This window comes from Mesoplodon mirus, assembly GCF_964341445.2.
Source record: "Mesoplodon mirus genome assembly, chromosome: 3".
In the NCBI taxonomy this organism is placed as follows: domain Eukaryota; kingdom Metazoa; phylum Chordata; class Mammalia; order Artiodactyla; family Ziphiidae; genus Mesoplodon; species Mesoplodon mirus.
The window spans coordinates 107,891,739-107,899,104 of record NC_138978.1 but is presented as its reverse complement, the minus strand read 5'-3'; positions in this window follow the sequence as shown (position 1 = coordinate 107,899,104).

The following is a 7,366-nucleotide window of genomic DNA, read 5'->3' as shown; positions in this document are numbered from 1 at the left end:
TTTCCTATCTAGAGAATTTTTAAAATAATACTGCTCAATATTTTCCCATAATACTAGTGAAAATCTGCAAGGGAAAAGTATTATTTTTTCTCCAAAGTGGCAAAGGTATAGGACCACCTGTTAAGGGTTCTTATTTTGAGGGGAAAAAAAAAGTCACCTGGTTTAAATAGCCAGGTGAATCTCCTTTGTATGAATTAAAAAGCTGAATAATATCAGAGAGAATTTGAGAGTCACCATTTATGATACTGACACGCTTTACCTGGAAATTTAACCATTGGTTTTAGACTGTCAGATATTTTGTGTAAATGCACCTTAAAATATAGAATTAAATCTTCTAAGACTTCTTTTCATTCTACTTCCCCTTTTCCTTAATCAATATCATGTTTGGCATAATGTTACAGAAATACACATGATTTGTGCAGGCCTTTTTTTGGGGGGGGCGACTTATCAGACTGTTTTATTTAATGGGTCCTTGACAGATCAGCTCAGGCTCTAATTGTTAGGATAAAATATTAGTCACATTTTTTATGCAGTGTTTATGAATACTTGGCACCTCCTTTTATATTAATGCCAGAGTTAGAATGGGTATTTTTTAAATTATCTATGGAGGAGGAGAGTTGCTCTTCCTTGTTTTTTTAACTAAATCAAGTAATTCTTTGTTAGCAGCTCTTCTGAGTCCTGCCAGAATGAATTTGTATCATTTTGACAAGATGCAGAAGTGGCGCTAATAGTTATTAAAAGCATTAAAACATTAACCTTTAACAACCTCATTTTTCACTTGCTACCCTCATTTAAGTATTTTATCAAACTGAAGTCAAACACTAAAAATTAGAGTGAACAACTAATCTATTCTTTTCAGCCTAGAAAGAATAAATGTGACAGAAAGTAAAAGCATTAGAAGGAAGAGACAGCATAAATTGTTTTAGTGTTAATTAATATAATTTTAGTTATCTATGACTGGTGAAACTGAAGTGTCGGAGAGGGAATTGTTCAAGAAACAAATATCGTTATAATTATCATTTAATCTTCAGAATTTCAAGATTACAGATTTGATAGTATCAGGACTCGGTTTATTAAACATTACATGAGAGACTTCCCTGGTGGCACAGTGGTTAAGAATCCGCCTGCCAATGCAGGAGACATGGGTTCGAGCCCTGGTCCGGGAAGATCCCACATGCCACGGAGCAACTAAGCCCGTGTGCCACAACTACCTAGCCTGTGCTCTAGAGCCTGCAACCACAACTACTGAGCCCATGTGCCACAACTACTGAAGTCCGCGCCCCTGGAGACCGTGCTCCGCAACAAGAGAAGCCACTGCAATGAGAAGCCCACGCACCACAATGAAGAGTAGCCCCCACTGGCCACAACTAGAGAAAGCCTGCGCGCAGCAACGAAGACCCAACACAGCCAAAAATAAATAAATACATTTATTAAAAATTTTTTTAAATTTAAACATAATCATTACATGAGCACTCTAGATTAAAGAATTTTCAGGGAATTCCCTGATGGTCCAGTAGTTAGGACTCTGAGCTCCGACTGATGAGGACACGGGTTCAATCCCTGCTCAGGGAACTAAGGTCCTGCAAGCCGCGCAGCCAAAAAATAATAATAATAAAATAAAATAAAGAATTTTCAGATCAGAATATTTTAGCCCCTCTAATCACAAATTTAATTGAATTCAATTTACAGCACACCTTAATAGGAAGTTCTTAACAAATATTAACGACTGCCCCAAATCTCTTGTCACCTGACTATAAACTAAGCACTTCACTGGCTCCTAAGGCAGAGCAAAGATAAATAAAACATAATTGTTTTATAGGTAGGGAGTAGGACATGTATATAAGTAACTACTACACAGGGTAGAACATGATAAGTGCTAAGCAGACAAAGAACTGTGAGGACACAGCAGAGGAAGAAATAATTAGCATAGCCCACAATAAGCATTTGTAGATGAAATTTATCATTCTTTTAGCCACCTGGTACCTGAAACTTTTCACTGCTTGGAAAAGTTCCTCTCCTTATGATTCTTGGTAAGGCAGAGCCCAGATTTCACTATGGAAGCTAAAAATGTGGCATCCTCCCTTGCAGCTAGAACATGACTTAGGCTCAATTGACCAGACACTGTCCCCCACACCAACTCTTCCCAATAGCAAAGGCTGCAAAGAACTCTCTGTGGGGGGCTTTCCTGGTGGTACAGTGGTTACGAATCTGCCTGCCAATGGAGGGGACACGGGTTCGAGCCCTGGGCCGGGAAGATCCCATATACCGCGGAGCAACTAAGCCTGTGTGCCACAGCTACTGAGCCTGCTCTCTAGAGCCCGTGAGCCACAACTACTGAGCCCGTGAGCCTAGAGCCTGTGCTCCACAACAAGAGAAGCCACCTCAATGAGAAACCCACGCACCGCCACAAAGAGTAGCCCCTGCTCACCGCAACTAGAGAAAGCATGCAAGCAGCAACAAAGACCCCGCACAGCCAGAAAGAAAGAGAGAGAAAGACAGAAAGAAAGAGAAAGAAAGAAAAGTTCCTGGAGCAACTACAGTAGAGATATTTGAAAACTCTCTGCAGAGCAAACTGAAGCATCTAGTGATAAAGATGGTAGTTGTAATGGTCTCACTACACAAGTTCTTCAGCATGATTTTGAACATTGTTCCTGGTTGCAAAACAGTGAACCTGATTTTCCAGTCTTCCTAGTGGATCTTTAGGCAACACAATATCCTTAAAATAAATGATTCTCCATTCAAACCCACCAGAATTTTATTCTATAGCTAGCATGTAAGACTGTTGGTGGACACAGCACTTAATAAATGGTAGCATGCTTTTCTTGTCTCATATTTCTATCTGCTGACCCAGTCCAGGATGTTAAACAGGACCTTCTAGTATATGTAATGCAATGGTCCTCAAGTCCACCTAACCATCAGAATCAAACTGAGGAGCTTTCAAATTCAAGCTAATGGAACTTGATTGGGAGAACCTGATGGCATCATTCATTTGTTCCACAATATTTATTGAATACCTACTATTTTTCAGGCACTCTGCAGGTGCTAGGGATCAATGATAGCAAGAACAAACTATCTCAACTCTAGTGGAAATTACTGTCTTGTGGGGAAACAAAGTAATCTCATATGATGAGATTTCATCAGATGTTTCTCACTGATGAAACATCACTATAAATAAAATAAATGTGTGAAAGAACATAATTTTATGACAGTATATAATAAAAGAACCTAACCAAAACTGAGAGATTTCAGAAAGCTTCCCAGATGAAAGACTGAGTTGAGATCTGGAGAATTAAAGGCATTTGATTTAGGCCTTGAAGGATCTCCGGCAAATATGCAAGAATGAAGTGTCAGATCAGTGATTAGATTAGATGCCATATATCCTGGAACTCTGAGAGAGTTGGAGACCAAGAGACCTCTTTTTATTTTTTATTTTTTTGATGGTTCTTTTTTGTTGTTATTATTGAGAAATATTGACATACAACATTTTCAGTTTTAGGTGTACAACATAATGATTCGATACATGTATCTATTGTGAAATGATCACCAAACTAAGTCCAGTCAATACCCATTACCACACATAATTACAATTTTTTCCCTTGTGATGAGATCCCTCAAGATCTACTCTCCTAGCAACCTTCAAATATACAATAGAGTACTATTAACTACAGTTATCATGCTGTCATTACACCTGCAAGACTCATTTATTTTATAACTGGAAGTTTACCCTTTGTCCACATTTACCCATTTCACTCATACCCCAGCAGTGTCTAAACTAGGATTCTAGTACCCCTAGAAATGCATGAAAACATCCTTACATCATTGAAGGATTTTTTGGGAAGTCAATTTCAAGAATCTCAAGAAGGCTTTTTCACAATTGATCTGTGTAAGAATGAGCTTATGTTCATAATAATAATTAACCTACTTTACAAAAGAAGTACATATTCCTCATCCAACCCAAATATTAGCACAATACTTTCCCCTGGGTTATATTTCCAGAGCATCAAACAAGAGCATAAATGAAAATGCTAGTTTGGGAGAAATCTCCTTTAACAATAAATCAAAGCACACTAACCCATAGGGCTTCTTATCTTGCTTAGTAAGACTTAGCATTAGATATTGGATATTTTGGCCCGCATTAGGATATTCTGAATTCAGAACAGATGAATCAGTATAAATTAGTGAGGATTTTTCTTTTCAATATAAATAGAATACATATTTAATATATGTTATATATTTATGTATAATATTTATAAATGGAATATTTGGGAGACTCCCAAATTTTTTGAGATACAGTGACTGAAACCTACAGATAAATGATGTGCTTTATTCAATTAAGTATTGAAACCAAATTTGTCAAATCATATAATTAAATATTCCTGTTAGTTAATTCTCATCTTATAAATGTTTACTATTTCCTACCTAATTTTATCAAAAAATAAGTGTATTCAGATATAGAGAACAAACTAGTGGTTACCAGTAGGGAGGGGGGGAGGGGCAAGGTAGGTAGGGGTGAGGGAGTGGTAGATAAACACTACTGGGTGTAAGGTAGGCTACAAGGATGTATCATTCAACACAGGGAATATAGCCAATATTTTGTAATAACTGTAAATGGAGTATAACCTTTAAAAACATTTTATAAAAAATTAAAAATTCAAAGAAGTCATAAAAAAGTGTATCTATATTTATGGTGAAAAATCACAAACAACTTAAAAACGGTAAGTAGGTTGATATTTTTTTCAAAATTCTTGTAGAGAATATACTAACACAAATGTATAAGGAAAGGGTTGTGCTCATCTTTAAGTGAGTGTGAGCAGTGACCATAGTTTTATTTGGCAAGCACTATATTTAAAAATTTTTTTAATCTGAATGTATTTAGGTAGGGTTGGGGGGGAGGCATACTCTCCTGAATTCTTCACCACAGAGCCTTCCACTCCCTATTATTAGCACTTAGCTCAGTTAACTCATTTACTATTCCTGTATGGCCCCTCTTGGGCTTTGAGTTTACAACTCCTATAAAGGTATAGTATGTGTTTGGAATAATACTAGGAGGTAGTTGTTGAGAGTCAATTCTCCAAGGGTCTCTAACATTTATGCATATCTTGCAACTGATGCACTTTCCCCCTTTATTCATACTATCTTTTCAAAGGTGTTTGACTAGAAAACAATCTTTAAGGATAAGATAGTGTCTCCCTCCAGACCAAAAGGGAGGCACGCTTACTACCCTTTGTAAAAGATCCATGTTCCCTAAGCTCCAGTTTCTCCTATATCAACCCACTACATGTGCAGGTGTCATCCTGCTCCCTTTACATCACTTTGTGGGAAGTGAAGATAGGGGAACCAACATGAAAGTCCTAATGCTCTGGCTACTGTTATTGCAGATAGTAATAAACTGCCCTTCACATCTGATCCAGGAATTTTGAGCATGGTTCCCTCTATCTAGTCTTCTAGGTGGTTCTTTCCCCAGCCACAGGCAGTTTCCTAATATTCTTGTGCTAATCAGTACTTGGCTGAAGAATTAAGGATGACACTTTGCAGATCCAGGCCTGGGACTAGGGTAAGGCAAGAGAGGTGCCCAGGAACAAAATTTAAGGAGGCCTTCACTCTCAGGCTCAAGCAAAAACCTAAGAATAAGTACCTCCTTGAAGTCTGTGGTCTGGACTTCTCTCTTGCCTCACCCTAGTCCCAGTCATGTCCACATCTCCAGAGTACTCTTTCATTTCTCTCTCTCTCTCTCTCTCTCTCTCTCTCTCTCTCTCTCTCTCAGGCTTTTTTTTTTTTCTCTCCACTATTTTACCCTCAGAACTCTGGGATGTTGTGAAGAGTAAATGTTCTAATATCTGTAAATGTTTATTACATGCTTAAAACATAAAATGTGCTCAATAAATGTTTATTATTATTGTGGCTATTATTACAAAGATATTTTTGTGCTTTTTGGTGGATATATTTGGGTTTTGTTGCTACTTACTTTCTAACAAAGATGTTCCATTAAATCAAATTCACCGAAGAATTCCTATAGCACTTTTTAAAGGGAAAAGAAGATGTCTAACGATATCTGAAAAATGTTCACATTGTTTAGAAATTCAACATTACAATCCCAAACCTTTATTAAAAGCATATATAAACTTATAAGTGGAAAAGCTGAAACTTTGGCATCAGTCCAGTGGAGGAAGTCAACTACATAATCACTACTACCCCATTTGGGAGTAACAAAGCTAAAGTTATAACCCTGCCAGTACTCCCCACACATACACATACCACTCACAAGTAGAAAAAAAGAAAAGAAAAATAAAGCAAGCATGCCTACTTAATCCAACTTTCCAATATATCAAAAATTAAAGCCACTATCTTCTTGGGAATTGTGGTTTATATTGTGTATGAAATTTAAAAACCTAATGTATCACCAGCTTTGCTCCACTTGCTCTTTTAAGACACCTGTCTTCTAGCAAAATTCATTCATATTTATGGATGTCTCAAAGAATGTATTACATATGATAACAGACAGGACCAGTCAAAGACTATCTGGAATCCATGTTGTTTTGCCCCTCCTATGCCACTAAAAGCAGTAGTCTCTACTAGGCTCTCTCTACTGCATGGTTCTGCCTCTATCAAGCACCACTGCCCCCTCAGTTGCATATCAGTCCATCCACAAAGTACCATCCCCCATGTCCACTGCCTTCTTCTTCAGCTGGGCCTCATTACAGATTCCCAAAGACCTCACTCTCTTCCACTGCTAGTACTACAATTTGTCTCTAAGAAGTTGAACCACGCTACAGAAAATTGTAAAATAATGGAGACTGTGCCACCACAAAAGTATAATTTCTAATTTTAGTCAGACCCCTAACACCATTCATTTATCTTTAAACATTGGTACCTCTCCTTCTATGAGAGATCGCAAATCTCCTATGATAGATTGCAAAAATGACACACATTCTTTCCCTCCCAGAAAGAAGTGGAGTCTGTTTCTCCATTACTTGAATGTGGGCTGGCCACATGATTTGCTTTGACCAGTGAGACACTATAGTATACATGAATAAGCAGAGGTGAAAAAAAACTTGCACATTTGGGCTTGTAATGATCTTGTTATCCCATAGCCACATGAACAAGCCATGGCTAGCCTACTAAAGGATGAGACACATGACCAGTCACCCCCATCACTCCAGCTGACAGCTGGCCTACCACCAGACATGTGAGTGAACATGTCCAGGACCAGCTAGCCTCCTGTCAACCAACCAATCACAAACCAGAATCAGCCAAGCCTGACCCAGACCAGAAGGACTACCCAGAAGACTCATGAACAAAATAAATGATTATTGTTTTAAGCCACTAAGTTCTGGGGTAGTTTTTTATGCAGCAATAAATAAATGAT